This window comes from Carassius gibelio, chromosome B24 (genome assembly GCF_023724105.1).
Source record: "Carassius gibelio isolate Cgi1373 ecotype wild population from Czech Republic chromosome B24, carGib1.2-hapl.c, whole genome shotgun sequence".
Taxonomy (NCBI): Eukaryota; Metazoa; Chordata; class Actinopteri; order Cypriniformes; family Cyprinidae; genus Carassius; species Carassius gibelio.
In genome coordinates, this window is record NC_068419.1 from 16,403,082 (window position 1) to 16,421,831 (window position 18,750).

Below are 18,750 nucleotides of genomic sequence, written 5' to 3' on the forward strand. Positions count from 1 at the left end.
AATTCTTCATTCTTCAATCTAATTATAAATGTTGTAACAATTATATTAATTAATATATAAAACAAACTCCTTATATACATTGTATAATTGATATATGTATTTAAATAAACAATATACATGCAATAATAAATATATTTAAAATAAATATAACAAAAAACTATGAAAAATATTGTCTTATTTAACAAATATGTAAATGAGTATGGGAGTATGCTCAGCATATACTTTTCTGCATGGGGTACTTCTGATGTGGATGCTGGGAGATGTTAGTTTTTTTTTTCAGAAAAAAAAAAGTGGTGAGGAGAAAAAAAAATGCAAAGAAGACTGTAAAGACGATGAAACATGAGAAGAGGGGAAGGAAAGTGTCAAAACAGAGAAAGTTTGGAAGACTGTAGAAAAGGGCAGAACAGGAAGAGGGGGTAGAGAAACAGAGAGAGAGAGTTAAAGAGAGAAAGAGTTGAACTGGAGTATTTTTTTTCTCTCAGAGCTCAGTGTGTAAGCTTGCCTATACCTCCCAAAGCTGCTTTCACAAAGAGATTTACAAGACAGGTTTCTACCGCCCTGCATTTCAAGCATGTGTGTGTCTGTGTATGTACATCTGCCCACTTGTGGGAGTTATTTCATGCATATAAAGTGCATGCAAGAAGAACACTGCCAATTTTCATGTGATTGTCTCAGATTGGACTATATTTTAGTATGTGCACTGGCATTTAAGTATGGCAGTAATTTTAGTAGGCACAGGCCTACTGATAACTTGTAATACTGTAGATGTGAATATGTCCTCTCACAAAGGCTAAAAAAATCCTCAGATGCCATAAAATATGTGTGTGTGTGTGTGTTTGTAACCTGCATCATGTGTTGGCTTGTGTGCCATCACTGTATTTCGGGGTTCTTCCACATACAAAGGGGGCTACTTAGCTTTTAGAATTATTTATGTTGTTTGGTTTTTTGTGCAACAGTCTTAAGCACTTGTCTCCTCCTATTATACTGAATGACTCTACTAAACCCAGCTGAAATCTCTCCAAACTCGTCAAACCAAAATCTCCCTCTGCTGCTTGGAGCATTTCAGCTTTCATAGAGGATAGACACTTCACAGACTATATAATGTCTTGCAGATTCAAGTTTGCAGCCCCTTGTTAATCATGCAAGGTTTTGCTAATAAATGCTCGTAAATCAAAATGACCTGTGAAGGCTTGTTGTGGTTCACACACCCTAAATAAATATTTTTAATAGCTATTGATGCGCCTGTGTTCAAGTGTGTTGCATAACTGCAATTATACTTTTGCAAGTTACACCCCTTTTACATTTTGGGTTCAGTACAACTGTCAGCATCAAGATTGTGCTGTAGAATAATTTATTAAAAAGTGCATTACAGCATTTTGTATGATTCAGAACTGCAGCTGTTTAAAACCATTTTGTTTTAAAATAATAAAACTAAAAAAAATATATATATATAGAATGAAATATAAAATAAAAATACATTTTAGAAAAAATAAATTAATAATAATGTACAAAATAATTGTGTTATTAAAAATAAAACTGCATTATTACAATAAAACAATTATTGTATTCCTTTAGACTGCAGATCCATCTGGGGAGGTAGCAAAGTCCTAAATGGCAGATACAATTTGCCTACTGGTTAAATGCTAGGCATCCCTGGAAGTGGCATATGTTAATATTGCAGCTATTGGGACTGTGTTTATATGATTAGAGAGTGAGAGGTCGAGATAAAAGTCAAGCAGGAGTGATTTGTCTTCTTGTGCAGCGAAAGAAGATCAATGCAAAGTGCCTCTTGCCCACTCAACAAGCCATGTAAACTCATTAACTTCCTGAGACCTAATCCTGATTTTACATACACACACACACGCGCACACACACACACACACACACACAAACAAGGCAGATCAGTGAAATTACTTGTGTAAGGTTAGGTTAATGTGTTAATAAGTGTGAGTGGGTGTCTGTGTTTCTCTAACTTGATTATGTTCAAGTGTGTGTGGAAACATTGATTTGTATGCGTGTAAGAGATAGTCAGGATTAATGGGTTTTATCATTGCATAAATGTTTTGCACACCCGTCTAAGATTAATTTAGTAATTTGTGATATATGGATGGTTGCAACATACATGATAACTCAGACATGTCCAAAAGTGAATGTTTGGATGTTGGTGTTCACTTTTTATTTGTATTTAAATGTAAAGAATTAAAGTTACACCAGGGTTTATTGGTTGATGATGATAAGGTACCTATATGGAGAACACAGGTAAAGTAAAACACAGTTCCTGCCTTCTTGCTGCTTCTCGTGTATTTCTGTGTACCTGCAGATAGAAGATGTTTCTGAGTGTGTGTGGGGATATCTGTTAGAAGTTCCTGCCTCCCAAGTATGTTTGTCCCACATCTTAGTTTCCCTCCTTCTGTCATATTCTACAACTTTTTTGCCTCTGATTTGACTCACTCACTCACTCACTCACACTTCAGTACATGTAGGCACACAGGCTTACCTCCTCTCGCAGATTGCACAAGTGAAACAAGTTTTACATGCATGCACATATGCAATACTGTAAAGTCCTGTTTTTTTTATTCATTCATTTATTTATTTATTTATTTATTTATTTATATTTTTGTATGGTAGATATGAGTCGTCTGCAGATGGGAGTAATAACAAAACAAAGTTTCCTGTACTTTTTTTGGTTCAAAGATGTGGACATTTGAGAATATGAAGAATATTAATTTCCTCATTTGGCTAAACTCAGGAGCTGGAACCCTTTCTGGGCCAAACTCAGGGACTGGAGTCCTCACTGGGCTAAACTCGGGGGCTAGAGCTTTTACTCTGTTAAACTTGGGGAATATTAATGAGTTAAATTAATGTTAATTTCAACATTTACTAATGCATTATTAAAATCAAAAGTTATGAATACTGTAATAAATGTACTGCTCATTGTTTGCTCAGTTAGTTAATACATTAGCTAACATTAACTAATTTAATCTTGTTGTATAGGGTCCATATAACATATAAGCCTACAGATGCCTATGTTTATTATCGTATAATACAATATATGTTTATGTTGCATGTGTCATTATTAACATTTCACCAAAATCAAGTTAAAATAAAACGTTGTTTTTCCCCCATCATTAATGCCACATCAGAGGCAATATGTGCATCGCATTTACGTTTTTATACACTTGCAGGTTATACAGTTTTCTGACGCTATGTGGGTGCTCAATTGTTTTTCTGTTATTTGACCAAAATATTATAGTATAAAAGATTCAATGCTTTGCAACAAATACTACACTAAAAAAACTTTTCTCCACTCCTCAAATACAAAAAGCATTATTAGCCTTTATAAATAAAGTGTTTCTTGAGTAAAGAAAATAATGTACTTATTCAATCAACAGATTCAGAAAACAGCAATGCTACCACCACATTACTGATAAATATACAGTGGTTAAATTGGTAGCGTCACTACTTGTAGCATATTATACTGTGCATATTAATATACAATGTTATATACATATTCATTCTGACATTTTGAATTTTTGTCTCATAAGCCCTATTCACATGGGATTAGTATTACATCACCTCTAGTAATTTGCAATAATGGCAGAGGTTGTCTGTGATCTTAATCCTGTGAAAATCAGCCATGTCTGTAATTTGTAAAGTAACCCAACCCCACCACAAAACGACCTACTATATTTCACAGAACATTGTGATGATACTAGTCCAATGTGAGGTCCTGTGATAATATTAGGATTTGGTTGGATCGTATATAATGTTTTCGAGGTTTTTGTTTCCCATGCACCTTTTTATCCATCTTTTGTTTAGAATGGAGGCTGTGTTGGATGTGTGTATATATACACACACAGTCATGAAAATAAAGAGAACTCTTTGAATGTTCTTTTTTTTTTACACTTTGAATCTGCAGTACTTGGCAACAATGGCTGTTCATTAAGAAAACAATGCATAATGTGTTTTATGTAAACTTTCTTTTTCTCAATTCTCCCTAATTTTTAGCTCTATCCTCCAGCTCTTATTTTGTACAATATATTTTGGATTTGCTTTTATTTCACTTTTTTTTTCTTTGGTTGTTTAATTATTTTACATAATGTAGTATACTTTTTATTTATTTATTTATTTATTTATTTATTTATTTATTATGTGGTGCCGGATACAGAGCCATTTAAATTAAACACACTTGATGAAAGAGTCAACAATAACAAGAACAACAACAAAAATAATGCAGTAAAATAAATAAACTATGTAAGCAGATATAAACAAGTATGTAAATATGGCAGTACATTAGTCAGCTACTGGAATATATAATTATTTCATTTGTATAACATTTATTTACAAATCTAAGTGTAAGAAAGGTAGTCCTAAAAGTCTCAGCTTAAGCTCATTTCTTCAACCCTCTTATCCCATCATCCCAGAGATTCTACATATTTATCTGGCCTGGTTTTCAGAGGTTTTTCATCCTACTTTCACTTTCTTATGCTCTGTCTTTATCTTTATGTAAAAACAAATGCATTCCCTTTTATTTGACTGCTTCTCTTTCTGCTCTACGATAATCCATCTTTCCCTCCTTCCATCTCACTTTTATTTTTTACATTTGTGAATGAAAGGGGACCATCACCCCCACCCATCCTGTTTTTCAGCAATAGAATATAGTGCTGCAAGATGACTTCATATAGTATAATTTCTGGGTTGTAATAAGCTGTAAATGGCGAGGCTGCTGGAGTCTGTGTAGGAATTAATAAGAGCTAATAGAGCATGCCTGTGGGGACAGCAGCCTGTCTCTAAGTAAACATTATGACTTCGCCAGGGAAGTTGTTGGCAGTGGGGAGCTGTTAAGGGACTGGGCTCTGGCTTGATGAATCATGAAGCTGTGGGATAGATAATTTGCTCCTTGATTCTACACCAATGGGGCTAATAAGGCCTCTCTGCTTGACTGTCTGATTGGATAGGCTGGTATTGTGCATGAACATATTAATCATGTATCTGGTGAAATTTGATTTGGGGAGTAACTGAAACATAGAGTTGAAAGAAATGAATATACTGTAAAAACAAAGTAAGGCAATTAAGTTTTAAATGAAACAAATATTATTAGATTATGAAAATACTGTTTAAATACTGTTGCAGCTAGTTACTTGAAATCTTATAGCAATTTCTGAAAAGAACATTGTTTCTAGATTCAATAATAATAATTAATTATATCAAACAATCATAGAATAAATAACAATAATAATTTGTTGTATATATATATATATATATATATATATATATATATATATATATATATATATATATATATATATATATATATATATATATATATATATATATATAGAACATTAAAATAATAGTTATTAATAACAAACACTGATGAGTACATTTTGTAAGTAATTTGTTTAAACAAGAAAAATGTTTACATTGTTTTTTATTTTATTTCTTTTTATTTTATTTTTTTATTAGACTCTCTTGAGGTATATAAGACCAACCTCTGAAATTTAATTTTGTCTAAGATTATCTGTTGATATATAGACAGATTAGAGTGGTTAGATGTATGTTGATCTCTGTAGTTGTAAGTGAGCTGGTGTTTAGAGGTGAACAGTAACTGTTGTGAGTTACTGTGAGGTACTGAGATGTGACAGGTACTGATGTGTGCTCTGAATCCCTGGGGTGGCAAGCGCGATATCCCCCTAAAATTTCTTAGCAATCTCACCACAACTATGTTTGATCTCAGTCAATGCAATCATTGTGTGTGCATGAGGTGGAGAGAAAAAGAGAAAGATGTACAGGCTGGATGCTTTACATCAGCAAAGGAAACTCTCTTTTTTTACTCAGATTGCTGAACTTCAAATTTACGCACCACCTAACACCCAACAGTGTGTGTTCACAGACACTGGATATAGAATGATAGGGGATCTCTCCTCCCCAACACTCTCAGCATGTCGTCAGATTTGGGAATGTCAGGAAGCACTCTTGAGTTTTGACACACCAAAGACTATACCGAAGAGGTGACCAGTGCTAGTAGCCACACTTTTTACTCTATTGAATATTGCATTCCTAATATTACCTTAAAGGGTTAGTTCGCCCAATTTGCAAAATTATGTCATCAATAACTCACCCTCATGTTGTTCCAAACCCGTAAGACCTCTATTTTTGTAACACAGTTGAAGATATTTTAGATTTAGTCCGAGAGCTCTTAGACCCTCTATTGAAGCTGTGTGTAAGGTATACTGTCCATGTCCAGAAAGGTAAGAAAAACATCATGAAAGTAGTCCATGTGACATCAGAGGGTCAGTTAGAATTTTTTGATTTGAAGTGATTTGCTTACTTACTTTTTTAAATGAGTCTTCCCACACCGTATTCCAATTTATTATGCAAGTGACATATCAATAGGATTTCTTTACAATAAAGAGTCAGATTTTTGTTTGTGTTGTTTCTCACATAATTTCAGGTAACTGGGGCCCATTTCACAAAGAGGTTAAATGAAAACTCTGTATGTTAAAAGTGAAATGAGGGGAAACTCTAGGTTTTCTGTTTCATAATGGAAGGTTTGTCAAACCCGAGAAAGCAGGGTTAGTCAAGCCCGTTTCTGAAAGAGAGGTAACTTATACTCAGAGCCAGTTACCATAGTAACTTAGTCTATGAACCTAACCTGGTCAGGTTTTCTTCGATAAACCCAGAGTTTCTTTCAGTCTCCTCCCCCTCTTTAAACACTTCATTGATGCACGCTGGAAAAATGCTCTTCTTACTAAGTGTTTTTTTTTTTTCTACCTTTCTTACCCCCCCCCCCCCCCCAAATACAAATATATAAAAAAACAATGATAAAATAAAGATTGATTTTCTATTTAAGAAAATGATATAAGATACTTTGGGGGGGGGGGGGGGGTCTAAATTAAGTGCATTTTACTTAAGTAAAAGTATATGCCAGTGTGGTAATAAAAATAATCTTAATGCAAATGGAAAACAAGATTATTCTGAGTGTCCATTACTTAGTGCAAATCTACTGTAGCTCCGCCCTCCATCGACACATAAGGTTAAATACGACACATGTGAATAACGGCTTCAATGGTGTAGGCAGTAATGTTTTGGGCAAGGAAAACTATAAAACTAATAGGATCTATCGCTAAGAAAGTATGTTTATTCCACTTAGTGTAAATAGCCAATGCTGTATTTTTCTTACTCTATTGGCAGATCATTTGATAAAATAAGAAAAATGCACAATATTATTATTAATATTATTATTTTACATATATTTTTTGCCCATGAGATACCATAAAATGATTAGCTATTAGTTCATTAATCTACCGTTCTGCCAGCTTTCACCTGTGATATTATAACACTGATGAGAATTACATTTGTATCGAGTCTGAAGTATGCAGACCGCTTTTTGGCGGGAGCTGTTGCCATGGTGAATCATAATATCAACACTCCATCGATAATGGCTTTTTATAGTTGTGGTGCACGCGCTTAACTCAGAGTCATTCAATTTAGAGTTGATTAAACCAACTCATTTCAGCTGTTCTGTAAACGAAAACTCAGAGTTTCCCATCTCAGGGTAAGTCAACTCAGAGTTCAAATTTAAACTCAAAGTTGGTTGAACCTCCTTAGAAACAGGGCCCTGGTATCAGTCTCAGACTGGCTTTGTCAATAGTTTGCCAGGTCTTCTTAGGTAAATGGAAACCCTACTTAAAGAGGTTGTTCCACATTATTAAGCAAGTCACAGCTCTCATGAAATATGTTGAGAAAGAAATATCTTTCTGAAGATGAAAAGCATGAAACAGTAAATATTTAGCAAAAGGCATCAAAACAAAAAATATTTTGCAAAAAGTAAATAGAGATTATTGAACTATCAAAAGATTTGTGAGTGACTTAGAGCACGGAAGATCTTGGTCAGATGAAGATTTGTTAAGGAAAGTTAACCAAACCTCACAAAGAGAAACCTGCACAGTGTCTGTAGAAACACATTTTCAAACTGTTTAGCACCATGGGGTAGTGTGTTATCCTGCTTGAAAATACCTTTTTTTCTCTGAGAACACTATTCTTCATTTTATACCACAGCGGAAAATTTACTATTTAAAACAAGTCTTCACATGTTCACATGCTTTGTGAGCAAGAGAAACCTGCACAGTGGCTGTAGAAGATTCTTCATCTGACATAGATCTTCTGTGCTCTAAGTCACTCACAAATCTTTTGACAGTTCAATAATCCCTATTTGGTTTTAGCAAAATATTGTTCCTCTTCAGGAACTCGAGCTGCATTGAGAACGATTGGGGAATGCCTCCAGCGTGACGTCTCTGAATAACGTGTGTAATCAGTCCAATGGAAAGGCGAAACGTCATAGGCGGGTGAAGTCAGAGAACAGGAAGCATAAAAGCATGAGCGGTGAAGCCGGTAATCAGCCTTCTGTTTTTATCAAGCACTCTGTGTGTGTCAGTCACTATCTGTTTGTGAGTCTTATTTAGTGTCATTTTTCCACTGATAAACTCCATTGTCAAAGCTTCAATCAAGAGAAGTTTTGGGCAAGAGCAGGCAGCATTCAGGCTGTGTGTTTTCCCTGCCAGAAAAAAAAAGCTTGTGTGTTGTCTGCTTGAGAGTGAAGTGCGCAGTGTCAGCTCTCAAAGGAGTTTTTCTTCATTCTCAGAAGGCTCTCTTTGAGGAGGGAGCCTTCACTGGCGTTTCTCGCGGTGCCAGCCCCGCTTTCGCTGAGGCGGAGCGGTTGTTTTGCTCACAGGATTCGCTTTCGTATCTGCTGGAAGAAATGTAAAACGGGCGCTCTTGGGGGTCCGGAAGCCCGCGGTTGTGGTACTTTCTCCCCGATGAGAGGGTGCGTTGCGCTGCCTGTCTTTCTCTGAGGAGGCTGCACAAGCATCAGTTGCACAAGCACCAGTTACACAAACATATTATGCCTTTTTATATGAGTTTTTCTACACCAGACCGTGTTGACTCATCTGGTTGTTGACTACATTTAATTCTGAGGAATAAAATTATATATTTATCTGACTATGTGAAGTTAGATGTACAGGGGCTCTAGGGATGTAATTTCTTGTGTGAGAACACGTTTACATTTCTTCCTCTGAGGAGGTTGAGGCGGTCAGGGGCTGCTGGGCGGAGCAGTCCCAACCGTGTTCCAGCCCCTCGTGACAGGGGTGTTACTTTTGTACTCTACCGATGCTAGAGTCAGAGTGGCACTCCCAGGCCACAGGCTTCTAGTGGAAAGCAGTTCTGAGGACCGTTGTTTTCGCTGGATAGCCTTCATCATAACGTCCTGACGCCTAAGGCCTAGGACACTTTGAGGGCCAGCTCCCTCTGGGGAAGAGTGGTGTACACCGCATTACACGGTGCCTGTCTCTCCTCAGTGCCCTCAAGAGTCCAATCTGCCAGCCCTGCTGGTGTTCCAGGATGCAGCAATCTCCAGCGAGCGCTTTTCTCAGTTACCACCCGGAAACGTAGCAGTGCTGAGAGGCTTGCTACCTCTACGGAGGTCTCCAGAGCAGCTAGTATGGTCGTCTCCTGCTGGTCTACCGCTTCAGGACACCGAGCTAGTGTCTCTAGTCGCACCAGAGGCCACTCTCGCAAGACTGGTTCCCTTAGGAGGTCACATGGCGGTGTGGGAGCCCCTGCCAAGTGTGCTTCGTCGGGTCATGCCCCGAGCAGGCTCTGGTCTAGTATTCCTTGCAGACGACATGGGTCTGAGGACTGTCGTTTTTAGGAGACTTCAGCTACGAGAGTCCTGATGCTGCTGGGTTGGTACAGTGCTGGAGTTCCTGCAGGCTCCTCGCAGGGTTGACCCACTCCACCCTGAGGGTCTACGTGGCGGCCATGGTGGCCTACCGCGCCCCTCTCGGTGGCCAGTCAGTGGGGAGAAACCCTCTGGTTACATGTTTCCTCCATGACGTTTTCCTCTATGACGTCTCGCCCTTCCATTGGACTGATTACACACGTTATTCAGAGACATCACGCTGGAGGCGTTCCCCAATCGTTCTCGACGCAGTGTCTCATTCCTTCGAGGAACCAGGGTTAATAATTATAATAATGTATTACACTTATATAGCGCTTTTCTAGGCACTCAAAGCACTTTACATAGACAGGGGGTATCTCCTCATCCACCACCAGTGTGCAGCATCTACCTGGATAATGCGACGGCAGCCATATTGTGCCAGAACGCCCACCACACACCAGCTTACTGGTGGAGAGGAGAGAGAGTGATGAAGCCAATCAGCGGATATGGGGATTGTTAGGAGGCCATGATGGTCAGAGGCTAATGGGTGAATTTAGCTAGGATGCCGACGTCACACCTCTACTCTTTTCGAAAGACATCCTGGGATTTTTAATGACCACAGAGAGTCAGGACCTCGGTTTAACGTCTCATCCGAAGGACGGTGCTCGTTGACAGTATAGTGTCCCCATCACTATACTGGGGTGCTAGGACCCACACAGACCACAGGGTGAGCACCCCCTGCTGGCCTCACTAGCACCTCTTCCAGCAGCAACCTAGTTTTCTCAGGAGGTCTCCCATCCAGGTACTGACCAGGCTCAGCCCTGCTTGGCTTTAGTGGGAAACCGGTCTTGGGCTCCAGGGTGATATGGCTGCCGGCTAAACATATGTAACCTTAGACATTTGTTTTGATGCTTTTTGCAAGACATTGCATTGTTTTTATACTTTTCATCTGCAGAAAGATCTTTCTTCCTCACCATATTTCATGAGAACTGTGAGTTTTGGGTAGGGTTTCCATTTATCTAAGAAGACCTGGCAAACTATTGACCAAACAAGTCTAAGATTGATACCTGAGAGTTGCCTAAAATTATGTGAAAAACAACACAAATCGAAATCTGACTCTTGATGGAACGTGGAAAACACATGAACATGAGAGGTGAGATTTATCGGATTTTATCGGATCGGATATTTTCAGTTGTTTCAAACTTTTTTGTTATATATATATAATTCCATATATAATTCCACATGTGTTAATTCATAGTTTTGATGCCTTCAGTGTGAATCTACGATTTTCATATATATATATATATATATATATATATATATATATATATATATATATATATATATATATATATATATATATATATATATATATATATATATATATATATATATATATATATATAAAGGAAACCAGGCTGATTACATCAGAGATTGCAGAGATCTGTGTAGGGTATCAGACCCGAATCAGATGTTTTAAGATTCGATAGAGAGCTTTGTTGAAACACGAGGAGCCGAATTCCACAGAAAGGCTCAAGACATAGGATGTTCGTGAATAAAATCCGTGTGCCAGCCGGTCTGAAGCAAGCTAACCAACTAACACTTTTACAGAACAGCTTTCAACATGAACACCATTAGGAAACATTGACAATTCCAACTCAGGATGGAGATTGTCAAATTTGGGGCAAGTAATCATGATTGATGGTCAAAGAGATGCACAGAATGACCATCACTGGTAAATCCATGATATTAATCATGATTACAAGCTCTTTGGATTGACTTCCCCCACCTAGAAGAAAAGAACCAGACTAACCAGTCCTTTAAGGGGACCTTTTGACCTCTGGTCTCCACAGAATGTACTTATGTCAAAGAATGACATAGACTGTCTTTTACTGAAGTAGATGCACCAAAATGAACTCAAAAGGCTTATAAACGAATGTCACTCCATTGCTTAACTCCATATCATGTATGTAACCCACACATTTGATTATCACATTTCTAATCACTTATTGTGTATGTCTTTTTAATAACTATTTAATAGCTTAAGGATTCATATTCATGTTTAGTATGTGTGTGTTTGAATATTCTTGCTTATAACGTTTCTGACAATCAATTATTTGTCAAATGTATCATATTCATGTTATAGGAATCATGTCCAAAATTATACCCTGCAAGAGCAGGAAAATTTGGACCACATGATTGATAAGATAACATGATTTATGAACTGGCAGAAGAAACATTGCAACACCCCAAGCAAAGACAATATCTAATTGGTCAAGATAATTGAGGTGTGGCCAAAAGGCCAGTTTAAATACTAAGGACACCATCAAATTTTACTCTTAGCTTTTGCTTTTAGTTTTAGCTCTTAGCTTTTGCACTTAGCTTTTTTCTAAGCCATGCTTTTTGTCATTACATTCTGCGGTCTTTGAGCACTGTTCCAGCGTGCCTCTGCCTGCATGCCTGCTGCTACTTAGCCACAATGAGAAGAAACAACACCTAGTCTCATTAAACTTTCCTTCTGTTCTTTTACTTTAGTGTATTTTCCTTTCCGTTGAGAGTTTCATGTTCTGAGTTAAGTTTTGTAACGCCATATCTCTGTCATTTTCAGACAGCTCCCAACCACAGGCTTCCCAAACCTCACACAAACTATTACTGAACTTCCTGCCAATCAGCAACCTCTGGAAACTCCATTTTCGATCAAGGGAACCCATTTTACACAGGCAATGCAAGTAACTTTTCTCCAGACTCTGAGCTGAAATGGTGTAGCCTATCTAATATAATTTAAACCTTATTAAGGAAGTCAATGTGAGGGTTAAATAAGTGATTGATAGTTGTTCATGTCTATGCAATTTCACGTATTGCTGTAAATTTGGGATTTCACATTTTCATTCTCTTAAACTCATTCTTTCCTAACTTTCTCTCTTCCTGCAACTTGTGTGAATGTGTGAGCACGCGTGCTTATGTGTTAATTAGTTTATATGTCTTAAATGTATCTAATAAAGCTTTATTCATATTGAAAAGAGAAAAATCTTGTGTTTTGTGCTTACAAGTCAATGTCTTAAACTGCAAATATTTTTACTGTGCTAATCTGACAGCAAAAGACAAGGAGGCTAGTAACAAACTGTGGCCTAAAATTGATGCAGCACGTAAAGAAGAAAAAAGAGCTTTCTATGTGGGAGCTAAAACAATAATAAATGGCAATGAAGTTCGAGTGTAAGGAAGAGTTGTTTGCCTCATGAGGTGTATATATATATATATATTTTATATAAATACACCTGGGGCCTCATGTACAAAGACTTGCGTTGAATTCATATTAAAACATTGCGTACGGACAATGCTGTAAATGTGCATATGTACAAAAAAAAAAAAAAAAAAAAACGATGTATGAATCTCTGCGTATGAAGGATCCCACGCATATTCTCTTTGTACATCCCAATTAACGTAAAATTGAGTGCACATGCACGAGCACAACGCCCCACCCAGTCTCCTCCCCTAATTAAATACATTTAAATATGGTAATGAGTCCACTTTGGCAAAAGAAAGCAGTAAGAAAATGGCTTAAGCAAGTGGCAAGAAACGAACCTTTACAGAAAGTGAATTGGAGGTGCTACTATCGGAGGTAGAAACGAGAAAAAATGGAATGGAGTTTCCATTCTCCCATCGGTAGTGTCTGTTCATACGCCCTGGAATGTAACCTGGTGTTGTCCACCTGTACTAGGACATGACCTTCAAATGATGGAGGAACTATTTCAGAGCCCGAAATATGGCCATCAGCTCAAGGAAATTTATGTGCCAATCGAGCTGATGACCCCCCCCCCCCCCCATTCCTCTATTCCTCTTGAGCTGGGTGGCCATCCAAGACCGCTCCCCAGCCCATAAGGGAGGCATCTGTCATTGGACACACCTTCTCATTCAAAGAGTTTTCTTTATTTTCATGACTATGAAAATTGTAGATCCACACTGAAGGCATCAAAACTATGAATTAACACATGTGGAATTATATATGGAATTATATACATAACAAAAAAGTGTGAAACAACTGAAAGTATGTCATATTCTAGGTTCTTCAAAGTAGCCAACTTTTGCTTTGATTACTGCTTTGTACACTCTTGCCATTCTGTTGATGAGCTTCAAGAGGTATTCACCTGAAATGGTCTTCTAACAGTCTTGAAGGAGTTCCCCACAAGATGTTTAGCACTTGTTGGCCCTTTTGCCTTCTGTCTGCGGTCCAGCTTACCCCTAAACCATCTCGACTGGGTTCAGGTCCGGTGACTGTGGAGGCCAGGTCATCTGGCGCAGCACCCAATCACTCTCCTTCTTGGTCAAATAACCCTTGAAGCCTTCAGTTTGACTAATAAAGAAAACTTTTTGAATGAGAAGGTGTGTCCAAACTTTTGGTCTGTATTGTATTTCACTTGAACCCTTTGACTGTACGCTTTAAGCCTCGAAAACCCAAGATTGGGCGCACTCCCCCAGCCTTTTTGGGAACCAGGAAGTATCTGCTGTAATAGCACGACTCTCTCCTTGGACGAGGAACATGTTCTATGGCCTCTTTGCCCAGAAGAGTCTGTAGCTCTCGAGACAGTACCTGCATCAGCTCTGGTTTCACGTAAGTGGAGACCATGCCGTTGAAACATGGAGGCTGATGAATAAATTCGATCCTGTATCCTATCTGTACTGTGCTCAATACCCACGTAGAAATGCCTGGAACATCTGTTACAACTGGAACATCTAACATCTTGCTGGAAACCACCGCCCCCGCCCGAATCACAAGAAGTGGTGGTGGTGATGGAGGGTTTTTGTGAGGGTAACGGGAAGGGGCGAATGCTCCCTTGTGCACCTAGAGCCACTAGCTCGGTGCCCTAAATCGGCGGACCGGCAGGGGAAGACCGTACTAGCTGCTCTAGAGTCCTCTGTAGAGGTAGTGAGCACTGCTAGTTTCCAGGCGGTACCTGAGAGAACTGCTTGCTGGAGATCGTTGTGCTCTGAAACACTGGCAGGGTTGGCAGAACGGTCTCCAGAGGGCACTGAGGAAAGACGGGCACCATGTAATATGGTGTCAATGGCCCCTCCCCTTGAGACAAATCCATGTCTCGACGAAGCTCAGCGACCTCTTCCTCGTGTGCCCAGAGCCACTAACTCAGTGCCCTGAAGCAGCGGACCAGCAGGGGATGACTGTAATAGCTGCTCTATAGACCTCCATAGAGGTAGCGAGCCTCTTAGCACCGCTAGTTTCTGGGTGGCAACTGAGGGAATTGATCACCGGAGATTGCTGCGCCCTGAAACACCGACAGGGTTGACAGAACGATCTCCTGAAGGCACAGGCCGTTTGCCTAGTCGCACAGGGAGACAAATCTGTGGCTCGATGTAGCTCAGTGTGCCTAGAGCCACTAGTTTGGTGCCCTGAAGTGGCGGACCGGCAGGGGACAACCGTACTAGCTGCTCTAGAGACCTCGGTAGAAGTAGCGAGTCTCTTAGCACCACTAGTTTCCAGGCGGTAACTGAGATAAGCGCTTGCTGGAGATCGCTGTGCCCTGAAACACCGGCAGGGTTGGCAGAACGGTCTCCTGAGGGCACTGAGGAGAGACGGGCACCGTGTAATACGGTGCCAATGGCCCCTCCCCATGAGACAAATTCATGTCTCGACAAAGCTCAGCAACCACTTCCTTGTGCACCCAGAGCCACTAGTTCAGTGCCCTTAAACAGCAAACCGGCAGGGGACAACTGTGCTAGCTGCTAGAGACCTCTGTAGAGGTAGCGAGCCTCTTAGCACTGCTAGTTTGCAGGCGGTAACTGAGAGAATCGCTCGCCGGAGATTGCTGCGCCCTGAAACACCGACAGGGTTGGCAGAACGATCTCCTGTTTTTATCTAATACCTTGCTGGAAACCACCTCCCCCTGAATCACACAAAGTGGCGGGGATGGAGAAGTTTTGTGAGGGTAATGGGGCGGGGCGAAAAGCTCTCGAGCACGCACCATCCCGTGAGGGACTACCCTCACCAGCAAGTGTGAAAGAGTATCAGGACATCTTCTTCTTATCAAGGACAGTCCTGATGTCTGGCCTGGGAGGTTGCAGAGCACGGCTAACCTGTCCCCAATTCGTATGAGGGGGAGCACGGTTTGCCACGCTCTGCTTCTTAACCCCCCTGGCTTTTAACTGAATCGCCAAACAGGCACTATGGAGAGTCCAAAGAAACGAACGTTCCCTCTCCTTATTGCCCGTCAAATTAAGCCACAAATGCCTCTCCGTGCTGACTAAAGCTGACATCGATCGGCCAATGGCACGAGCCATCTGCTTGGTCGCACGGAGGGACAAATCTGTGCCTCGACGAAGCTCAGCGAATGCTTCCTCGTCGATTCTACCGCCTGTAACACTGCCATAGTGTGCAGCACAGCACCAGCCTGACTTGCAGCTTGGTAAGCTTTACCCACTAGTGATGATGTTATTTTACAAGGCTTAGTGGGGAAAGTAGGTTTCGTAACCGAGGATGCTCGCAAGCATCTCTTCAAACTGCGGCATCTGCGAATAGCCCCGCGACTTCACATCCACGATAGTTGAAAAAGTCAACCTCGAGGGCACAAAGATGTGGGAAGTATACGGTTTGCTCCATGACTTTGATAGCTCATCATGGAGGTCCTCGAAAAAGGGGAGATGTTGTGAATGATGTTGCAGTCTCTCTCTCCTACTACCCGACAGAAACCTATCCTTCAGCTTTCTACGTTTGGAGGTCTCTTGTTCGCGTGGCCAGTCAAGCTGCAACCTGTCCACTGTGCGAGTAACCACCTCGAGGAGTTCCTTGACCGATTTCCTCTCGCGAGAAGAATGCTCAGAGGCGGGCTACTCATGGCCAAAAGACCCAAGAGATATATCATCCTCCTCGTGAACCGAAGAAGCACTGGAGCACACTTCAAGATCACAAGAGAGGATGCGCGGATCTGGTGACACTGCAAGGGAAAGGGAAGAGCCCGTCGCTCATTCGTCACGCAAATCCGCTCGAGAGCCCTCAGGTGAAAAGGTTCGGTACAGTCTTGAAAAGAGTTCATAAGAGCACAAAGCATCTTCACTGAGAGCAGTACACAATGCCGCACTCACCCGTCTCTAAAGCCAGAACTGCAGGCTATTCCCCAAACAAACAAAATAGTAAACATGTGTATCCAGCTCATACATAGGACGAGCGCATGGAGGAACACAAAACTTACCATTTCGTTGCACTTCTAATGCTAATTTGGTTTTGGGTGGAGACTGGAACTCTATCGGTGATCCTTTATTCCTTTATCTCCTATATAGCATTATATTCTCCGAATTCAACAGCATTTAAACCACTTTGATGAAATAAATTACCTAATATGTCTCTATTTAAATAACGAGTCTATTCTTCCAAATAAAGTTATACATTTTCTTATTTACTTGACTAATAATTGACTTTGGAGTATTTAAAGCCATTGCTGTATAAGATAATCTTGACAGTCCTTCAGCTTTTGATAGGAATATTCTACCATTCAAAGATACATCTCTAACTAACCAAGAATTAAATTTATTTTGTAATTTAGCAGTCAATGGAAGATAATTTAAATCAATTATTTCCTTCAGATTTTTACTAATTTTGATTCCCAAATAAGAAACGTGCTTTAACTGGTATACCACACAATTCCACCACACCATCAGGTATATCTTTCAGTTGAAACAATTTGCATTTATTAATATTAACAGTTAAGCCTGGAACTGATAAAAACATATCTAAACACCTAATGCTGCATCTTTTTATGTTACTTCTTAAAAAGAATAGGTAGGAGATATCTACAGAGCTATCAGAGATAGGAATCCTGGCAAAGTTGAGTTTACTTGGTGCATACTTGAGTAAGTATGGTTCCAATCCAGAATAGATTTTTGGTTATTATCTGAAGATTTAGTACAAAAAGTAAAAGAAATTAAAACAATACCTTCCATTATTACTGAACACAAAATGATTGTTGTTATTGTTAGTTTTGATAGTTTGGCCGGAAGAAGGTTCAGGGTTTAGGCAAGGCAAATGGTTCTAAAATGTTTGGAAAACACTGGGAATTTATGAAGTATTCAATAAGGAAATCGGATTTGGGGGAAAAATGGCCTGAAAGATTAAAGAAGATTCCAGAATTAAAGATATGATTTTTATATTTATTTTTATAAATTGTTGGAGAAAGGCAAAAAAAAAAAATATATATATATTGATAAAGTTTCAACAGACTCAAGTGAGATCTTTCAGTTTGGACGATACTAGCACAATCTCGGGATCAGTTGTGCGAGCACAGGGACCTGGTGCTCCGGCACCTCAGCCTGTTGGGCCTTCGGGTCAACTGGGAAAAGAGCAAACTCTCACCAACACAGAGGATCTCTTTTCTCGGTGTGGAGTTGGATCAGTCGGTGCTAGCCTGCTTGAATACATTAAAGGGCAGGACAGCGGTCCCACTGAAACTTTTTCAGAGGCTCCTAGGGAATATGGTGGCTGCAGTGGAACTTACACCACCCGAGTCCCGAGGTGGGCGTGGAAGCGCAGCACTCACTTGGTCCAAGTTACACCGGCCAGTCGCCAAACCCTCACCTGTGGTCAGATCTTGCATTTCTTAGGGCAGGAGCGTCTTTAGAGCATATCTCCAGGCATGCTGTGGTTTACACGGATGCCTCCACCACTGGCTGGGGAGCCACATACAATGGCCATGCAGTCTCAGATGTTTGAACGGGCCTGCAGCTGCAGTGGCACATCAATTGCCTAGAGTTGTTAGCAGTGCATCTTGCCTTGAACCATCTCAAAGGTCACTCACGAGGCAAGCATGTGCTGGTCTGAATGGAAAACACACCGACCGTTGCATACATCAACTGGCAAAGTGGTCTTCGCTCCCGTTGCATGTCCCGGTGCCAGGGCTTCATGATGAATCTGTGAGAACCATGGAAGGCTGGGTTCCATATTGATACCTAAGCAGTATTGTATGTGTATAGTCCACGGTATAGCCTTAGAGCCCGTGTTTCCCCGGCAGACTTCTGCCTTCCAAAGA